Consider the following 22,040-nt stretch of genomic DNA (forward strand, 5'->3'; position numbering starts at 1 on the left):
CAAGCGAGGAAATTATTAAAAAAGAAAAATAGAATATTAAGCAGGAACAACCAGAATTAAGTCGAAAAGATCGAAATTAAAATAGATCACGCGGTTGTCGATTTGCCGATTAATTTGGTCAACCAAGATGCAGGTCGGCTGAAATTTTATAGTCGAGAGCTATAAAAAAAAACATAATCAGAGCAAGCGAGGAAATTATTAAAAAAGAAAAATAGAATATTAAGCAGGAATAACCAGAACTTAGTCGAAATTAAAATTGTTCGCGGTTGTCGATTTTTATGGTCAGTCAAGATCGGCTGAAATTTTAGTTGAGAGTTATAAAAAAAAAAAGAAATAAGCGGAATAAGCGAAAAAATCGTTGAGAAAGAATAATAGTTCGAATTAAGCGGAGATAATCAGAATTTAGTCGAGACGATCGAAATTACTATCGAACAAATCATGATCACGCCTGTCGATTATCGCGGCCAATCACGACTCGGGTCGACTTGTCAATTGAAAATTTGCTCGACTGAAATAATCATGAGAATTAACGTCGAGTAAATTGTGTGGCTGCCTACGACTGTTTCAATCATTCACTCTGCCTCGATTGATTGCGCAGCGGCTAATAATCGCGTCAACGCGCTTGAATTATTCATGACTCGTATGTGACGACTGATGAATTTTCATCGCTCGCTCGCGCCAATTACTTTGGCAAATTAAAATTTCAATCGAGACTAATACCCAGAGCACCGATCCGAGTCAGCCGCTCGACATTTACTCTTCGAAGGAAGACCCGTCGACAGATTTCCACTTCCTCCCGCACTTCTTCTCGTCTAGCGAATTTCAGCGCCGAGAGAAGTCGACACGAGCGGCATACATTACGTTATTCGATTAATTAGCCGCGGATCATTTGCTCTCGGCTATCGGGGCTCTCGTTCATTACGTCGCGGTGAATTCGATCAGCGACATGCAGACGGACATCCGAGGATGGGGCGGAATTTTCGCGATTAATTTGATATCTCGTTCGCCGTCCATCCTCTCTTTCTCTCTCTCTCTCTCTCTCTCTCTCGCTCTCGCTCTCACTCTCGACTTTGATCCGCTCACGAGCGGCGCGCAGCAATCACGGGGACTCGCGATACGTTTCTATCGATTGGGGTTGGCTTTCGGACGGACGGCTATTGTTTCGCGGCTGTCACGCGTGCGTGCACGTGACACGAAATCGTCAATACCTCCGCGCGTCACGTTCCACTCCGCCTCGGTAAACAGCGAGTGTATCGCGTTACGGCCAGGTTTTATCGTGCATGTGCGATCGAGGCAACGGTGCGCCCCGTTCCCGATCGGGACTCACGTTTCGTGGATCAAGAGCGGACCCGGAGCGCGAATCCAAGGATTCTCGCGTCTACGGCGCGCGAGAGCCGAAGGCTTGTCTCGGAACCCGTTAGCTACTAAACACCACGGTCGTGCGGATCACAAGCCCCGGTGTGTGCCAGTTTCGCAGCCGGTCGCACGGAGATCGTCGCGTTCCTCGAGATCGCGGAGATCGGGTTCGATCATTCTTCGTGGCTGTGCGCTCTTGAAATCGCGGCGCGCGGCGTGTCGCCTTTCAACGCGCGACATCAATATTCGAAGGATCGATTGTTTTCACCTGAAAATATTTCCCCGCCGCGGAGGGGAGAGCTTTGCCTCGCTCCGCTCTCCATCTTTGGGGAGTAACGTGCGTGCGGCTGCCTTGGGTGAAGGATCTTTCTTGATAACTGAGTCTGAGAACTTGAGGAAAACTCATTATCCGTACTCGAGGGAGGGATTTTTATCTTCAGGATTTTTTATCGGGTCGTTCGGAAAGTAATTCGGCTTTTTGCACGAGAATGAAAGACGGTATTTTTAATAGAAAGAGAAGTTTTATTCTGTTGAGTATATATCGAGGCCATTTTGTTCCAACACACATTTTGCCGTCTTTGAGGTGATAACATGATTCCACGCTCGTAGAACTCTTGGTCTTTATTGGCAGAAAAGTGAATTAAATGATTTTTGGCAGCTTCACTTGAATCGAAATTTTTACCATCCAAAGAATTTTGCAGTGACCGAAACAAGTGGTGGTCGGATGGTGATAGATCAGGTGAATACGGTAGTAGATGTAGTAGCAAACCTCATTCAAACGCTAACAGCTTCTGGCGAGTCATTAAACTTGGGTGAGGTCTGACGTTGTTATGATGAAACACAACACCTTTCCTGTTCGCCAATTCTGCTGTCTCTTCTACTTGATGGAACTATTCAATTTGCCGAATTGACGACAACACACATTCGAATCAATCGTTTGGTAGCAGCTTGGAAAAAACCATTCCTTTCTAATCCCACCAAACAGAGAGCATCACTTTCTTTTGATAGATATCAGCTTTCGATGTGCTTTGAGCTGGTTCATCATGTCTGCTCCGTGATCTTTTGCGTTTAATATCGTTGTACACAATCCATCTTTCACCTCCAACTATGAGTCGCTTCAGAAATGGATCGTTTTCCTCACGTTTCAATAGCAAATCGCAGATGGTAATGCGACGAATCAAATCTCTTTCTTTGAGAACGTGTGGAACCCAAATATCGAGCTTTGAAACGAAAGCAAAAGTTGCTTCAAATGCTCATGCGCGGTCGAATTCGATAAATTCAATCTCTCAGCAATTTCTCGTGTTGTTAAATGACGATTTACGCCCACCAATGGCTTTATTTGGTCTTCATCAGTCTCAACTGGCCTTCCAGAACGTGGTGCATCCTTGAGGTCGAAATTCCCAGAACAAAATTTCGACAACCAATTCTGACACTGACGTTCAGTCAACACATCTTCTCCATACACGGCACACAATTTTTTTCTTGCTCTTGCGCTGCATTTTTGTCTTAATAAAAAAGCAAAAGAAAATGCTCACGTTGGTTTTTCATTTTTGACGCGACGTCAAACAAAAACAACTTGACACAGATTCCAAAACAAATTTTTCTCAAATGGAGCTTCAAACGTGCGTTGTTGTAAAAATGTAAAATGATTTTCTCGTTTAAAATGAGGTTAACTGCTTGAAAAGGCAACCAACAGCGTCTATTTGAAAGAACCGAAATTATTTTCCAAGCAACCCAATATTTTCAAGAATATTAGAAAATTTACACTCGATACGAGGAAGACAAATTGAATTGAAAGAAACTCGGCGGGGCGCAGAATTGTGGGCAAGTGTCACGCTTGTGATATGTGGGCATAATTAGACCTGTGAGATACTCGAAACAAGTAAAATTTAGCCGATGTATTTTTCCAGACTCCGTCTACTACATTCGCTTCCTCGATACTTCGTTATGCGTGCTTTATGATTGCCATCCGCATGTGTGTGCTCCTCTCCTCGTCCTATTCGGATCTACTCGTTTCGTCATTTTCTCGGCCGAGCAATTTAAGAACGTGCACTTTGGGACAAGTATTTTTAGATGCGCATCTTCACCTTTTATCCTTCACTCTTGTCGCTTGGCGCCGATCGGGGCTACCTGTGGGTGCGAATGAATGTACATTTAATGTCACACACGTGTATTTATCCTGTCGCCGCGTTGTAACAAAGCACTCGTCACGACAGCGCGGGATCTTCAGTTTGACCCTTTGGACGTTTCACATTTTTTCGGCACACTTCCGACGTCGGAGAAAAAAGACGGAGAAGAAGCCGGGTCGAAGTTCAATAAGGTCAACACATCTAATTACATCCTTGTTCCATCCTTGTCCCGCTAAAAGCACTCTATTAACCCTTTAACGCTTACTGGTAACTTACTGGTAACCATAGTTGCCAGGAACGCACTTAAGAATTCATAACTTAGTCAAAAAAGGAGATATTTTCGTTTTCTTTGCACCTGCACTGTAAAGGTGAATTCTTCTTCTAAAAAATGTTATATAGATTGTATGTAGATTCGGTTTAGTCTGTTTTTAGTCTCAGTTTTAATGATTTGACATGTTTTGTCAAATTCCAAGTAGGCATATAGTTAGCATTGTTACACTGATAGAAAAATATAATTGGATCAATTATAATCTCACTATATTTTGTAGTTCATTCTGGCAACCATATTTTTATAGTTCGTGAAACCTGCAAAATACAGTAGAATATACACAAATATATAGTCAATGATTGTCTGAAACAATTGTTTAGTTATTTTTACCACATACATGGTGGTAATTTCTCATTCACAAATATAGTGAGATTTAATATTCATATAGTTACATCCGTCATCATATAGCAAATATTCTGGTAATATTGACTATATAAAAGAGTTACTTTACCTGCCATTTTATATTTGTATCCATGCAATAATTTTAGTTTAACTTACTATAATTCTTAGTAAAAATATTATATAGTTGGTTATACTATGCCTATATCGTAATTATTACCGATATTATGGTAATACTTACTATAAATATGATATTTCGGACTATAATTTAGTTACTATATCATTATAGTTCCAAATATCATATACTTTTCTCTCAGTGTACTGACATCTGGAAGTGCACTATAAATGAATAAATTGGTTATAATTTTATATATTTGGAAGCTTTCTCAGATGCAAAATGTGAAATTAAAAGAATACAGAAATACAAAATGGCGAATTCATTGTGTCAGAAATCAAGCGAAAATCAAGAACTCAAGCTACTTTCGTGAAACCTGGTGACTTACAGCGCTTTTTATGCGGTGAAAAATGAAGGGACGATTGACTATCTAAATGGCGATCTATAAGATATTCTTCTGAAATAGTAAGCTTGACGCTCTGAATGATAAACTTTACTCACAAATACAGTAAAGTTTCACTTTCAGAAATGTCAAGCTGACTATCAGAGTTATGTCGTATAGATTACCCTTCATTTTTCTTTATATAGGTTGCTCATTTCGTATATGCTTTTAGGATCCAAGTCATATTTACCAACGAACAAAAAACGAACGATAAAAAAACCAATATAAAATTCTGATATCTTTTTTGGTTATCACTATTTATAGTCTCAGTTAAAAAAAAAAACTCAAATTTTATTCTTAAAACACTTATAAAAAAAGTCGGGCGTTAAAGGGTTAAAGGTCCCTGGACTTTTATAAGCAGATTCTCGCGGAGAGGGAGAAAGATAGAGGTAGAAGGGCGAGAGGACGGGAGGGAGAGTCTCGTCAGCTGGCATTTTAACGCTGTAAACTTCCGACGATTCTTTTGATAGCGTTTATAAAGCGATATATCGATTTCCCGTCGATCGGGTGAGAGTATACGTCGCACTTTCTCCCCGGGGCTCACGGTGGCTTCGGAAAAATGAGATGGGAAAGGGCGAGACGGCGTAGAAGGGAGGGGGCGGAGGAGGAGGGACGCGTATTTACGCGGCGGCTCCATGAATACAAATCGCGCGCCGACCTCGTCGCGAAATTTTCACTCCGAGACTTTTAACGAGCGACGTTCCAGCGGCTGCGGCTAAGGGAGCGTTAATAGATTTTATCGTCCGAAGAATGCAGTCGAGAGGTAATTCCCGTAATCGTATTCGGCCGATAAAGATTCATTAATATTTTATATAACGACGACGCAGGGAGAAGCGTTTGGTTGGACGGAGTTTCCTCGCGAGATGCCGACGAAATTGCAATTTCTCTCTCTCTCTCTCTCTCTCTCTCTCCCCCTTCCTCCCTCCCTCTTGATCATTTGGAGCTGAAATCTCGCTGATAACTTCGATCGGAATTCCAGAGTTCGATCAGGCATCCGTCTCCTCCTCGCAGAATTGCAAATCCATGCGGAGGGAAAATACAGTGGCGTGCAAAAGTTTTGAGCCATACAATTACTATTATATATTCATTTCATAATGAGCACTAAAAACTTTACACATATATATAAACAAAATGTATTTATTTATCCTACAATTGTATAAACTTTACAAACTCTTAATAATTCTAAATACCTTATTTTTATACAATGTCTTATCACAAACAGTGCAAAAGTGTCGCGCCAAAAAGTTTTCTTATGCATAAGAAAAATATATTATTGAAAAGTAATAACAGAAAATGTTGTCAGCGTTTTTTTAAACTTAATATACTTTGTTGCCATGCCTTTAGAAGCAATCACTGCAGCACAACGGCGAGGCATTGATGCTATTAAATTGGAAATGCGATCTTGAGGTAAATTTCGCCATTGAGTTTGCAAATCTTGCCACAATTCAGCTTTATTGGAATGTTTCTTATTTCCTGTGCGTAGTTTGAGTTCCTGCCGCAAATGCTCAATAGGATTCAAGTCCGGCGATTCCGAGGGCCAGTCAAGAACTCGCATTTTTTTCATGATGAAAAATTCTTTTACGTAATCGTCGGCTGAAATGCTTTTCAGCGTCAGCGCATCGACTCACGTTTACGCACACACGCACACACACACGTGATGCATCTGGTTTAAGCGCGCGCAACTAAGTCGGGGTAATTATTGGCTCCCGCGAAACAATTAGTCGGCTCACAATAGTTGTCGCCGTCATTGCGCGGCGCGCTGTTGCATAACGAACGTTACGTCGGCTACGATCTCCCATTGTCGGCAGCTCTTCCTATTCGTTTCCTCAGCGACTGATACTCGAGGTCGGCCCGACCGAGGCTCCTTCTATACTCGGTAGCTCTCGATTTGCATGATTAATGCACTTCCTGCAGCTCGCGCGTTAATTTGTAAACCTGATAAATGGCATTTGCATGGAAGCGGAGCGAGACGCAGGTACGGCCGATCCTTAATAATCTTAATAATTCACTTCAGTTTTCCTGTTCACACGCCCACACGCAGGCTGAAAAGTGAGAAATCCTCACGACTGCCTCAGGCTCGCGCAAATTTCCGAAAGGATTTTTCGACGAATTTCCTATTGATTTTCGTCTAGTGTTTGAGACTTTTATTTTATTTCTTCCCCCTCTCTCCTCTCCTTTCTGTTCCGCGGCAATATTTGATTTCGAGATTGGAGAACGGCTTCGCTCGGGGGCGAGGGGGGGGGAGACAAAAACTTTGGCTTTCGATGGGTTTTTGTCTGCTGATTTGACCACGACGGCGACTTGGCTCGGGGATAAAAGTAACGGTAATCCTTTGGCGATATTTCTTGTCGTGTCGGACCCGAATCCGCTTGCAGAAATCGTCCTTATCGTTCCTATCGAACGTAAAAAGCCGCTGCATTCGGTGCTGCGCATTGAGATTAGAAACTTCTGGAAACCCGAGCAAAACATTGTTAGTTAGTGATGACCATCCTTATAAAGCATAAGGCTCCAATAAAGCTGGAAGAGGGATGTCTCATTATTACCACGTTAGGTCCCGAGATGGATCTTTTAGGGGTGCCTTAGATTTTACGAAATAAGACTTTGATAAAGAAAACTAGATAAAGAAAAGAGAAGGGTCTTAGAAGGATTTATTAGGGGTGCCTTAAAATTGATAAATAAGACTTTGATAGAGAGAGAACTAATAAGGGCTTTTAGAAGGATCTTTTAAGGATCTTTAGATATACAAAATCAAATTTTGTTATAGAAAATTAATAAGATTTAAAGCGTGTGATAAAATTGTTATAGTTTAATATTGTTTTAGTAGATACGCTCTATCTGGTTCTTTTAGAGATTTTTTAATTATATCGCAATTAAAAAGAAAATTTTATTAGTTTTATTAGTTGCCATATTCGTTAGTTCCTTCCAAGGATTTTTCTAGTATCGCCTTCGTTTTGAAATGAAACAAACTTTAATAAAACCAGTAGCAGGATTTTTATGTGTAAAGAATGCTATATTTTATTGATGAATGCTATTAATATCGCCTTATAAGATCCCGTTGATGTCGCCTTATAAGGCCTTCGTAATGTTGCCCTATAAGGACTCGTTAAATAATTTCTTACACATCCTATAAGACCCTTGTCTTTCTATCCTTACTAGGCCCCGATTAATGTTAGGGAGAAATAATCAAGTCCCTACCACACTAGGAAAAAAAAATTTAGTATCTCTAACAAAACTGTTGAGGCATTTTTTAACAGCAACCAAATATCTTGCTTTATATAACAAAATATTTAGTTATCTCAACTAAATATATTTTCCCGCTTTATTCTCTGGACCAAATGATTTTGTTCTTAGACTTTATATATAAAAATTAAGCATTTTAGTAATTTCATCCATAAAAATTACATAATAACGAAATATTATTTTACACAGAGAGAACGATTTAGTTGAATCTAACAAATGCTTATTTGGAATAGTCCAAATAAATTTTTTGATTGATCGAGCGAAGTTTTGTTTGACGCAACAAAAATATTTTGTTGCAGCTTAGTTCCAACGAAATGCTTTTATTGCGTCAAACAAAACTTTGTTCAATCAATCAAAAAATTTATTTGGACTGTTCCAAATAAGCATTTGTTAAATTCAACTAAATCTTTCTCTCTGTGTACATAAACTAAAATAATACCCAATGGATACTCTTTTGTCTTTCTGTGCACTAAAGTTTAGATTTTATATATTAAGAAAAAATTATAGTATTTTTAACAAAATTCATTTAGTTAAAGCTTTTTGGTTGCAATATAACAAAAGTATTACGTTATACGAACAAACCCCGTAACCAAACGAGATATTTGTTTGCAGGAACTAAACAGTTTTGTTGGGCATATTTTAACCAAATTATTTTATTGTTACAACAAAATTTTGATTCACGCAACGATACATTTTTCCTAGTGCAGAGTTCCCTATTAATTTTTCTACTCGGGCAAAATCGTCGAGGCGAGCCCCGGCAGAACGAACGCTCACAGCTCGAAGCGCGGATCTCTCGAACGAGCTTTCTGTCGTCCGTCCGTCCGTCCGTCCGTTCGTTCGTTCGTTTAATGCGCCGCTGTGCATCGCTCCGAGGCCCCGGCGACGTCACTGTCTGTATCGACCGACTTCCAATCCGAGCCGCGGCCACGGTTCGGGCTTGGTGCGAGTGAGCGCAAAGTCGATAACTCGGACTACGATCTTTATATCGAAAAAAAATAACAGGTCCGCGTCTACCGGCCGGTCTAATAATAGCGCGGGCTTTATTACTCGCGCGCCACATAAGAGGGTTCGCTTCGGGACACATAAATGCGAAGTGACGTGCTCGACGAGGGGGTGCACTTTGTTTACGAGCCGCACGTGAGACGTCCCACACCCTATCGGCCTCCGACCTAAATTAAAATGCCGTTGTACCGTTGTCGAGATTTAGGTGACACGAGACCCGACGAGCTCCGCATGGCGATGATGATCCGCAAAAGAACTCTCGCCGCGTCGCGCGCGCACGCCTCGTCGTGCCCCTTTCGCCTCTCTCTCCACCGCCGTGTGCCGCTCCCTTTTTCCTCTTCGCGAGTCTGAACGTAGAAATCCGGGCGAATATCGCCGGCCGACGACCCGTGAGAGCACGCCGCGCTCGAAAAGTTGCTGCGAACTATTACTCACCGTCGTTCACCACGCCGAGAGACTCCAAGAAAATTTGGGAATTTGTTTAAGAAATGTCTGACCAGTCTTCGATTGGCTCTCGATATTTCGCTCGCAGTTTTTCGGCGCTTTTATCGTCAATTTTAATAAGCAAGCGGGTTGAGCTGTGTGACTAGTAATCTCAGATTTTTTCTGACTGAAATGAAACGATTGTGTTTTTATAACGTTATAATCTCGTGAAAGAATATGTGCGAGAAATACTGAGAAATCGTGTGCGTTGTGTCGCGAAATTGCAACGACAAAAATGCGATCGTTTCGTCTTCATCGGAGAATCTAAAATTGTTTATTATTCAACCAGATATTAATCGTGTAACTTATTTGATTAGAATATATGCGAAGCGAATGTTAAATAACCCGATAAATCTCGATAGATGAGTAAAACAAGTTTTCTCTGTCACAACAATTTCTTTATTAAACTTTCTTTATTTTTTTATTAAAACTTCTTTTGAAAATTTCTGTAAAATACAGGCCGTCATTCCGAGCACTTTTCTATCGATAAAATTGTTTCTAAAAGTGATAAAACTCGATAGATAAATAAAAGAAGCTTCTCTTTTCTATAGGAATTTCTTCATTATAATTTCTTTACTTTTGTTGAAAATTTCTATAAAATACGGACGGCATTCGAAACTCCTTTTATCGATGAAAGTGATTTACAGCCAATCAAAAGTTTTATAAGCCACTTTTATCAACAAAAACGAATTTCCTAAACACATAGTCATAATCTGTCGACCGATGCCGCCGCTGCCGCATCCTGCGTCCTGCACCTCGTCCTGGAGTCAGCCTCCTCCTGGTCGTCATCGTCGCTAGGATAATTTTGGGAAGATAAGTGCTGTCATTGGGCCATTCAGCAACGTTCCGAAATTTATCAATAAAAACCGAACAACCCTATTGTCCATGACTGTACAATAGATGTAGTAAACTTTAAACCGTAAGAAATTAACCAATCCTAACGTACTTTTACCAGAATAATTGACTGTTAAAGCTTACTGCTTACCTATTCGCAGATCCGGACTTAACGTTCATGAATTTCGTTTACCGTATCTGAGAAACGATGTTCCAAAAATCCTCCGTCTAAAAAAAAAAGAATAAAAATCGCTTGCCGATGTTGAGAAAAAGATCAAACGTCGATTAATCGAGTAAAAACAAAATCATCAGGAAACATCGATTAATTGAAAACAAACTATCGGTTCTTTCGATTCGAATCGATGAAAATCGCCCATCCCTGAACGCGCGTTGGACGGTACGGGCGACACTCCGAGTACGCACGGCCCTGGGGGTCCGGCAGCCGCGCGAGAATCCGGAATGTTTTGGTAGAGCGCGTCTACTTGTGTTGTGACTCTCTCGGTCGCGGAATGTCTCGCCGCGCGCGCGTCATTCATTGGCGGGCGACGGCGCCCGGCGATTGGTGGCAGGTGACTCTGCCCTTCTTGCCGATTGTTTTCGTACGATCGCGTACTTTTCCGCGTCCGTTCATTACGTGTCGAGCCGACGAGCGACGTGCACGCGCGCGCGCGACGTGTCGAAGCTAACCTGCGATTTCCGAATCGGCCGTGGACCCTCGTCGGCAGCACCGCGTTTTCTCCGTCTCTCTCTCTCGGAGACGCCAGTCAGTGCCAGTGAATGTCCTGTGCGACGAAGGACGCGGGGCGTCGGACGCCGGTGGCGGCGATACATCATAATTGTCCAGGTGCGTGAAATGAGTTTTCTTTTCTTCTTCACACGCTCGCGGCTCTCAACCGCGAGCGAATTCGACGGACTCACGGGGAATAACGAGCCGTGGCCGGCTTGAAATTTAGAATCCGCTCTGAAGCCGGCATTCACGGCCCGTCAATGTTCGATAGATAATCACGGCTTTGCGCGTCTCTAATTATCGGTTAAGCGCTGCAATGTTTTTTCATACAACAAGAAATGTTGTTGGTTTATACCGGGCGAGCGACGGTGCATGGATACGAGTCTGCAATTAATTATGCTCTCCATCGGAGATGGTGAATATTTCTTGCAACCGCGAACGCCGGCCCTAGAGAGAGAGAGAGAGAGAGAGAGCGACTCGCGAGTGTTGATTTGCGCCTCTAATAATACCGCTCGCGGCCAGCCAGTTCCGTCTCGGATCGGTCAGTGCCTTCTTCTTCTTTTTTTTTTTTTTTTTATTCTGTTTACTCGTGTTATTTCATCGGAGTCGAGGTGAAATCCCTACCTAGATGTTTGTACTGCTGTTTTTACGTTTCTGATCCCTCCCCCCCCCCAGCTCCTCCGTGCCGCGTCTTTCGACTCGCTCGACTCCGCGGCGGCGGAGTTTTCAAGCGCCACCGGTAAAAAGAGCACAATCGACGTGTCGTCCGCGCGTTAGTCGCCGGAGAATTCGCGTCGATTCGGATCGACGCGGGCTTTTAACGACTAGTTTTTCTCGAGGAGGATGGCGCGGGATCGTGCGTCTTCTCTCGCAGGAGCTGTGCCTCTCGTGACTCTCGTCCCACGTACAGCGCGCGCGGTTCTCGCGCGCTCAACTTAAACCCGTCTTACGAGCCAAGGTTATCGAGTGCATTCCGTAGGCACCGCTCTTCGAGGAACGATTTCTTCTAAGGTTCTAATTTCGCGCGAGTACCTCGCGCTCGCGCTCCGCCGTTATACTCTCCGTTGGCTCGGCCGGCACGCCGACTCTCGTCGGAGAAATTTATGAAAATCGACGGCGCGGATTCTCCGCGATACGCAAGCTGCAGCGGGAAGATGGGATCATCGAGCCCGGACTGACTCGGAGAGATGACCTTTTCGGGAAAAGATGTTGGCTAGAGACAAAAGTCTCAGGGTCTCGAAGTGGGGGCTCTAATGGGTGAACTTCAGCTTGACCGAGGGGTCAAATTTAGAGGTCAAGTCAAGGCCAACTTTAAAATCGCAAACGGACATGCCTATTTTTTATTACGTCATCTTGTTCCACCGCTTAATTTGCCTGACTTTTGTCTGACTCTTTTTTGCGATTCGCCGGATATTTTTCGAGACGCTTAAGGAGACGGCTTGGTCCCACCTTCTCAATATTTGGCTTGCGATATCTCGGTAATGTTCTGCCGAAAGAAGAAGTGGGGTACTGGACTTTTTCTACCCTGGTCTCCTCAGGACACTCCGTCGTTGCAAAAGTTAACGGAAACGTCATCCCTTCGAGTTAAGTCCGGGAGGCACCCGTCTTTCTGGCGCGCACCCTGTATATATCTCTGAAGAAACAGAACTTGTACTTTTGCTTATTATTATGATTGATTATTGATTATGATTACTCGACTGATACGATTGATGATGCTTTTATTGACCGTTGAAAAGAGCTCATACTCTCTTGCGCCATTGTTATGATATTGACAATGACAAATTGTATCGCATCAAATGTTCGGTTCGATCGTCGCCTTAAGCCTGCGTCACACTACGGATTGAAGATCAAGGATTGCGGATTGAAGATTGAAATTTGACCAATCGGAATAAAGTAAATCAAAACCGAAGTTCGTCGATTTGTCGAAATCTAATCTTCAATCCGCAATCCATGATCTTCAATCCGTAGTGTGACACGGGCTTTAGTCGATCGGGAAAACTGAGTAATACGCGTTTCTCTGAGGAAAAACGCTGTTTTATATCGTCATCATTATTGTTGATGTTGTTGTTATTATTATATTATACTAAACGTTGTCAGTCGTGATAACAATGCATGTCTCTCTGGGGAAATCGCAGTCTCTCTCTCTCTCTCTCTCTCTCTGTCTTGTTATCTCGACATATTACAGTCTGTAAAGTAAGAGCGTGCACGGGTTAATGTGTAGAAAAATTTATTTTTAATGATTTTTAAGTACATGGATTTGTTGTACTCCATGAGAAGAAAAATGCTATACCATTAATAATGAGTCCAGTCACCACCGGCATTGATAATTGCCTGGCATCTCCGAAGCATACTTTCCACTAAGTTGACTGTGTATTCGTTCGGTAAAGACCTCCAAATGAGACGAATTTGTCGTGTCAGCTGCTTCAAAGTGCACACTCTTTTTCCTCGAAGCTTGTGCTTGAGATATGCCCACACATTTTCAATGGGATTTGCATCTGGCGACTGCGATGGCCAATCAAGTGTGACGATGCCAGATTGCTCTTTCCACTCGGTGCAAAGCTTGCTCCGGTGTTTTGGGTCGTTGTCTTCCTGTAAGATCCAGTCCTCGTTTTTTTTTTTATGAAGCATCGTTCAGCAGTCGGCAACAAACACTTCTCATAAATTTCAAGCATTAAGGTCGGGTTCCGCTTAAACAAATTCACAATTTTTTTTTCCATATTCGGCGTCACTTTGCCTATCGAGCGTCACGTTCTGGCAAGTCATCGACATTTTTGATCTTCTTATATTGCTGAACCCACTTAGCGACGAACGATTTTGACTTTCCCATGTATTTAGCAGCCACTCTGCATATGACATTTTTGGTCCTTTGGGGTGGGAACAAAGGAACACTGCCTCGTGGCGCGATGCGTATGCGGCACTCATGGCGGTTAACGTGTTTCTCAGGTTAGAGTTCGACGCCAACTGAATCTTTTGTGACAAAGCATTCACGACCAAAATTTCACCTATCGGCTCACAAAAAAACTAGGACGATATTTGAAGCCAACCGCCATTTATGCCGTGCACGCTCTTACTTTACAGACTGTACATCCCACCAAATGCTCGGTTTAATCGTCGGGCCTTGCGCGTCTCGCGATACCCAAAACCGGTGGAAAAGTTGCCGCTGCATCCTCTCTCGCGGCGGTTCTCCCGCTACTTTCTAATCTATCTCGTTGGAATGTTCGCTCGCGTTAGGATACGCTCGCGCCGCGATTTCGCAGGAAGTCGTTACAATTTGGCACGCCTGAGAGAATTACACGTATAAACGCGAATTATCGAGAGCGTGCGCCGCGTTGTACGCGCACGCGAGCGACGAATGGAGAGAGAGAGAGAGAGAGAGAGAGAGAGAGAGAGAGAGAGAGAGAGAGAGAGAGAGAGAGAGGGTGAGGGAGAGTAACGAGCGAGGTCGGAGAGCGGCGGCAAAATCGACGGAAGCGCGCGCGCGCGCGCGCGCGGATCGGCGGGAAAAAGCGGAAAACGAACGGCCGCGTTGCTCGCGAGTGTCCGTTCGATTAATAGCGGTAATTTATCGCCGGCGATGTTATATCGATTAAATGTCACGGCCCAGGCTCGGAGTGACGTTTCGAGGCTGATACGAGCGCGCACCGTAATGCGCGTCCGGTGCGGAATCGGCCGCGTTCAGCAACACGCCAGACGCACGCACGCACGCACGCGTTCTCGTCATGCGTGCCACGCACACGTGCTAATTACGAGCGAGCGGCTAACGACGCGCGCTCGTGCTTTTCCATCGTTTCGAACCGAGAGAGGAAGGGAGAGAAGGAAAAAAAGTATCATGAAACACGATGAAGCCGCGATAGAGTTGCTCGCGTGAGAGAGGCAGAAAGAGAGAGCGAAGGGGGGGGGGCATTACGCGCGTTTTCAAACATGCGGGCAAATGATAGATTCCGTGGAAACGCGCGCGGCGTTTTTCTCGCAATCTCCCCGTGAAGAAATTCCAAAGCGCGCTCGCGAGCGATTAACGGCACACACGCGCGTATTCGATCCACCTGGCCGAGTAGAAAAATTAATAAGGCTCTCTGGTAAAGGCTTGATTACTTTTCACTAACATTAATCGGAGATAGAAGGATTGAAGGGTTCTACAAGATGTGTAAGAAATGATTTAACCCTTCATTCCGCACTTTTTCTAAATGAACATTGATAATTGTTTTCACACGCAGGATTGGTCAAGGAATGCGGGAAAAATGTTTTTAAAAAGATTTCACTTATATCTTTTTGAAAAGTAATTTTTTTTTGTCACTTTGCATATCTGCAAAACTAGCGCAGACTGGTGGCCAATTCTTTTTTCCCGCTTAGAGCCGCGTCTCATTCAAATAAGCAAAGCAATCGGCAATGTTAAACTCTGACTGACAGCAGAGAAAATCCAGTTCAAACTCTGCTTTGCAGACGTGCAAAGCAGCGCAATGAAGGGTTAACGGGTCCTTATGAGGCAATATTACGACGGCCGTATAAGGAAATATTTTTATTATTGCTTGCGTAAAAATATTCGTTCTTTTCATGTCAAGAAATTTAGACTGTAATTTTTTTATTTCTTTATAACCTTATTAGTATGCAAGAATTTGTATTTAAAAAATATAGCATACTTTACAATAAAACATAGCATTAGTCCGGCTTCCAAACTTCAAATAGGGCCCGGATAACTTTATCGGATCCCGCACGTAATAAAGAGTGAAACGCACCGCTGCGTAATAAAACCGCTGATAAAATTGCCTGAAATCGAGAAACCTGATCAAATGCCCCCATCAGGAGCAAATCAGGCATCCAAATAATGACACGTCATCGCTGCAGTCAGGATATAATCCGGAAAATATTGCAAGACAATTGCCACATTCCGACCGGATAAGGTCCACTCGAAATGCCTTCTTGTGGCTTTCCTAGTCATGCCATATCAGACATAAAAAATTGCCGTATTTGATTTCTGCTCGAGATGGTCCTAACAATTTTTTGCTTGGGTCGTGACGAGCATCGAGCGCGTTAAGCGGCGCGATTTTAAGGGACAACGAATGTTCAAGGATGATTCCGACGCTGACTAGGCTGGCTGTCCTTTGCCGGGGAATTTTCCGAAGCGGCGCGCGACGAGTTGGAGCGACCTGTCTCGCTCCAACTTACCACGGCCGTTCTTCGGCAAGTCCCTCGGGAAAGAGCGAGCCTCGAACACAGCTGTCGTATCAATTCCAGACTACGAGCCTCGGTCTTTCGTCCTTACCTGCTCGACGATCTCTCTCGGTTGCCCCGCGCGCTCGCGGCACGCGCTTCGCGCAGCGCAGCGCAGCGCAGCGCAGGCCGGCATTGTGGCGGCGCGTGCCGCGTGCGATCCTGCCGATGCCTCATTGTGAAAAATGTCCGTTACGCGGGGACGCGGGGGAAGGGGAAAGGACCAGAACCGCGGCTACTTTTGTCCGACTATTGTTTTGAATGGCGCGTCTCGTCGACGCACGCGTCGTCGAATCCGATTGTTCCCTCGAGTCCTTCGTGCCGGTGGCCTCAGGGGCCTCACGCCGGCTGTCTCTCTCTCCCTCTCTCTCTCTCTCTCTCTCTCTTTCATTCTCCCTCGGGGGGCTGCGTCGGGCTCGATGAAGTGTTTATATACTCGCCGTGAAGCACCCTCCTTCGCGGCGACGGCGCGCGAGCCTCTCCCTTGGAGCGCCGAAAACAGCCCGCGAGTCGCCGCGACGGAGGGGGCGGCGGTATTATTATTTTGATCAGCCGTTCCGTTATTTGCCGTATGCCGCGTCAAGGGCCCCTTTGTGTGCCCTTGCAGAGCCCGCTAAATTGCGGCGGATCTCGGCGGCGCGCGATAACATTCGCTCCGGCGAGTACGCGAGTTCCATTCAGAGAGCGACAAGCCGCTCTAAGCTGAGAGAAGCCGCTCGTCGGGGACGAGTTTGCGCAACGATCCCGGGTTAATTAACTCTTAACGAGCGCGCGCGCCCTGCCTCTGTGAGTGAGTGCGTTACCTCTCGCTGCTCGCGTGGGCGCCGCGCCGTGTTTCGACAGCGCGTTTACACGCGTCAAAGGAGAGCCGAGTCGCACGCCGGAGATAAAAGAGTGCGTGCGAGTGAGAGCGACACGCGCGACTTCCGCGGTGCCGAGGCTCGTAAAATTCGCTCGTAAATTCGCGTTGCGGAACAAGCGCTTCCCCGGGCAATCGGCCGCCGTAGGGTAGCTAATTTCTGCCACGCGACAGAGAGAGGGGGGAGACCATCGGGGAACCTTGAATTTTCGTGTATCGCGTGCCGCCCAGAGAGAGAAAGAGAGAGAGAGAGAGAGACGAAACGCGGTGTTTCGCTCGTGCCGAAGCGCGGGATCGATAATACGCTGCCATTCCCCTTGGGAAAGGCGCGTCGCGGCTTTCCTGCGCTCGATGCATACACGAGGTGTTGAGCTCGAATCCCAGCAGTGAGATCCTGCGGGCTTTGCCGCGTTTCAACTCGTTCTCGTGTCGTCGCACTCCGCGTCCGAGTTGCGGCCCAAATTCTTTTTGCATTCCGAGCAAAAAATTGTTAGGGCCGTCCTCGTGAAGCAGCAGGCCTTCGATAAGGCTGAAAGAAGGATGCCCGAAAAAGGAATGCCTCATTGTTGCCACATCAGGCCCCGAGATGGATCTTCTTTTAAGGATACTTTAGATTTTACGAAATAAGGCTTTGATAAGGAAAACTAATGGGGGCCTTAGGAGAATTTATTAGGGGTGTCTTAGATTTAATAAATAAGGCTTTGATAGGGAAAGCTGAGAAGGGCCTTAGAAGGATTTTTTTAGGGGTGCCTCCTTAGATTTAATAAGTAAAACTTTGATAGAGGGAGAACTGATAGGGACTTTAGAAGGACTTTTTAGGGATGCCTATTTTGCGAAATACTGCGCTTTAACACTGGAAAACTGATGTGGGCTTTAGAAGGATCTTTTAAGGATGCTTTAGATGTACGAAATCAAGTTTTGTTATAGAAAATAATAAGATCTGAAGTGCGTAATAAAATTGTCATAGTTTAGTATTGTTTTAGTAAGTAGTACGCTCTCTATCTAGCTCTTTGAAAGATCTTTTAATTACACCGCAATTAAAAACAAATTTTATTAGTTTTATTAGTTGCCATGTTCATTAGTCTTTTCCAAGGTCTTTTCCATTAGTCTTTTCTATTAGTATCAATTCAATAGTATCGCCTTCGTTTTGAAATGCAGCAAACTTTAATAAAAACGCTAGTAGGATTTTTATGTGTAAAGAATGCTATATTTTATTGCAAAGTATGCCATATTTTTAAAATAAAAAATTCTTGTACGCTAACGAGGTTATAAAGAAGTCAAGGAATTGCAATCTAAATTTGTTGGAATGAAAAGAACAAATAATTTTGCTCAAGCAATAATAAAAATATTTCCTTATAAGGCCCTACTAATATTGCTTTATAAGGCCCTGTTGATATTGCCTTAGAAGGCTCTTGTCTTTCTATCCCTATTAGGGCCTGATTAATGTCAAGGAAAAATATTCAGGCCCTTATCCAGAGATCTTATTAATCTTTCTCCTCAGGTTTCTTTGTTTTACGTTTCACGCTGAACGACTTTGAACGTCAAAAAACGTTTAAGAAGACTCTCAGTCAACTAACAAGCTCGGATTTGCAATGCGGCGGTTACCAGCGTCGATTAAAAATGCCGGCGGCTGTTTAGCTGAAACTATTTGGCAGAGAAAGAGTTGACGTGGCGGTGACGCAATTAGGCGCGCGTTTGAAAGAATGAATTCCCAATTTTCTCGAGTCGTATTCTCGGCCTCCGTAGGAGGAGAAACGCCATCTCGTGTATTTCTCTCTTTCGCGCGTAAAACATTTCGAAAACGTTGGACGCCGGCTAATCGTCGCAATTATAAGAGCGAGAGCATTATTTCTGAAATATTCGCTGAGAGCGGAAATACACCCGATATGATTCGTCAGCTCGAGATAGCACGAGCGATGCGATCTCCTCCCTCGCCGCCGGCATTCGCGGGACACCCTATACTGCGAAAAAATAGCGCGCCGAAAGTTTTCCTCAGTTTGTGCTGAACGTGGCGGAAAACGAGCCGCGAACAAAGTTCAGCGAGACGTAGAAACGGAAAGTTTCTTAATATACCACGCTCGGGCGGGGGCCGCGGGAGGGGGGGTGGGGGGTGGTATTTCTTCTTTTTTCTTTGCCGCCGCGCGTATCGTATCCTCAGTGCATCGCGTATCCTTATTCGTTCGCGACGGCGTTCTTCGTCTCGACGTCGCGACGGCGACGACGACGAAGAGAATGGCGATCGCTCGAGGACCGGCGGAAGCGACGAGGGGGTTGAGATTGGGATCGCCGGTGTGTGCGGGTTTGCGTGTTTGCTTTTAGGCGGGCGTGGAAACTTGAATAGTTCTTTAACGAGGACCCTTTTCTCTCTCCGGGCGTCGCGCCCCGCACAAGGTGAATTCTCATGCAGACTCTCGAATCCTTAATCATTAATTCCGTCTCGCCCGCTCGCCCGTAACGAGCCCCGCCACTCGCGGCTACTTTTAGCCCCTCGAATTCACTCGGGCGGAAACGAGTTCCCCGCGATAAGGAAACCGAAAGGGAGTCCTCGAGTTTCGAGCGAATCGCGCGTTCACCGCGTCGTCGTCCTTCCTCATCCTCGTCCTTTCTCTCCTCGCTTTGCCTCCTCCGGCGCGCCGCGGCGAAAGTGCGGACGATTTCAGTCAGCGAAAGTTCGCGTAAAAATTAAATTACCCTAGCGACTCTCTCTCTCTCTCTCTCTCTCTCTCTCTCTCTTGATCGACTGTGAAAAGGAGACGGTAACGTCTCCACAACTCGCGCGAAGCTTACAAAATCTCGCGAGCCTTGTTTGCAGTGCAATTAAAAATTCTCCGCCTCCGACTGAATCAAGAGAATGTTCCGTTTAACAATTTCACCTTTTTCCGAAATCGTAACGATCGTAACGCGAGGATTACGTCAGCAGCTGCGACTCGTGTCACCCCGATCCCTCGGCGAGCCGTCGTCGGCAAAACGGCAAACGAGGAGCATGACGACCCAGATCGCTTTTAATCTGCCGCGAGAGCTTTGAATGAAGCCCCCGAGGAGAAAAGAAAATCGAACACAGAGAGCCCATTCCCGCGATGCGCCAGCCGCATTAGAACGTCTCTCCTTCAGCCGCCGCGCGACTCTCTTCCTTTTTTTCGCAGGTCTGCGCTCACGTGTTCGCGCGCGAGTCGGCATTGTTCGCGGGAGGTGCGCGAGAAACGGACACGCCCTGCGTGTGTGTGTGTGCGTGCGTGCGTGCGTGCGTGCGTGCGTGCGTACATGCGTGTGCCGCTGCGGTAACGGGAGCATCGTGCACCGCGGCGTGTCGTGCAAAGCAAAGTGCGCAGCGAGGTGCGGCGAGACGGCCGATTGGCTTCGTAGCCATCGCCGTTTTATAGCGGTGTGTTACGACGACGACGACGACGACGACGACGACGACGACGACGACGATAGCGGTGCCGGCCGCGCACGGCCTTTTACCCACCTATTAACGCGGGCCTCGAGCATAATTAGCATGAAACGCGGCGCGTCTCGCCCCGCAGAACCGACCTCTATTATTTCTTTGTGATTCCCTAGGACTCGCGTATTTTTATATTGACGAGCTCTCACGGTTCTCTCCGCGGTTCTCCCTGGGAAGTCGCCCTTTGCGCGGCGGAAACGTCCGGTATTAACGCTACGCGAATTGCTCCCCTTCTCACCCCCGTCGCGTTATCAGATCGCCGGGGGGGGTTCGGTATCGTGAGCGGCCCGCGACGTCCCGAGTAGAAAAATTAACAGGGCTTCTGGTAAGAGCTTGATTATTTTTCCCTGACATTAATCGGACCCTAGTAGGGATAGGAAGACAAGGGCCTTCTAAGGCAATATCAACAGGGTCTTGTGAAGCAATATTAATGGGGCCTTGTAAGGAAATATTTTTATGATTGCTTGAGTAAAATATTTGTTCTTTTCATTCCATGAAACTTAGACTGTAATTTCTTTATTTCTTTATAACCTCGTTAGTACACAGCAAGAATTTTTTATCTTAGAAATATAGCATACTTTGCAATGAAATATAGCATTCTTTGCACATAAAAATCCTGCTACTATTTTTATTAAGGTATGCTGCATCTCAACACGAAGGCGATACTAGAAAGGTCCTTGGAAGAGACTAATGAATATGGCAGCTAATAAAATTAAAAAAATTTATTTTTGATTACGGTATAATTAAAAAATCCTTAAAAGAGCCAGATAGAGCGTACTTGCTAAAACAATACTAACTATGACAATTTTATCACTTCGCTTCAGATCTTATTAATTTTCTACAACAAAACTTGATTTTTTATATCTAAAAAGATCCTTAAGGGGACTGGAGGGTCAGATTGCTGAAAAATTGTGCTCGTTTTTGATAATATTTTGTGACGAACTGAATAAATGTGCAAGAATGAAAATTTTAGGTATAGTTATACAACATATGAAGAGTAGAAAACTTTTGTTTATTAACAAATATTCGTACAAATATACGATATATATAGCTGAAATATACTCTCCTTTTTTTTTCAAGTTATCGTTTTCGCAATAATATCTTGGCTCTCGGTGGTCCGATCGGTGGAGCGAATTTTAGCTAGAAATCTTGAGAAGGTTTATCATTATCCAGTGAACCACTAGAAAAAAATCGAACAAAATTAACAAAATGGCAGCTATTATTAGGAAACAATTCAAAATTTTCAGTTCTTTTTCAGTTTTTCAGTTCTTTTAATAAAAAAATTAATATCTCGAAATGAAATATTTTGACGGAGTTGTCCATGCTTCACCTGAGAGCCACGCGAACAAATATTATTGCTTTAAAATTTCGATACAAAGCTCAGTTTCGGAGAAATCACTGCAAAAAGTTGAACAATAAAATTTCGAAAAAAAAACGCGTTTAAAATGTAAGTGGACGTATATTTATATGAGTATTTGTTTAAAAATAAAATTTTTCTACTCTTCATATGTTATATAAATATATGTAAAATTTTCA

General features: G+C 44.5%; 1 protein-coding gene across 13 annotated transcripts in view; it reads left to right on the forward strand.

The window, feature by feature from the left end:
• The window catches only part of LOC105185384 (rap guanine nucleotide exchange factor 6), a 250,225-nt gene that overhangs the window by 94,467 nt on the left and 133,718 nt on the right, over nucleotides 1-22,040 (forward strand). The window contains exon 1 of one of the 13 annotated variants that reach the window (XM_025307828.1): nucleotides 10,263-11,112. The exons of the other annotated variants lie outside the window; for them this stretch is intronic. The gene's annotated coding sequence lies outside the window, so the exon portion shown is untranslated. Of the gene's footprint in view, nucleotides 1-10,262; nucleotides 11,113-22,040 lie in introns of those variants that run through there. 13 annotated transcript variants of the gene reach the window in all.

This window comes from Harpegnathos saltator, unplaced genomic scaffold (genome assembly GCF_003227715.2).
Source record: "Harpegnathos saltator strain DR-91 unplaced genomic scaffold, Hsal_v8.6 scaffold128, whole genome shotgun sequence".
NCBI classification, from domain to species: Eukaryota; Metazoa; Arthropoda; class Insecta; order Hymenoptera; family Formicidae; genus Harpegnathos; species Harpegnathos saltator.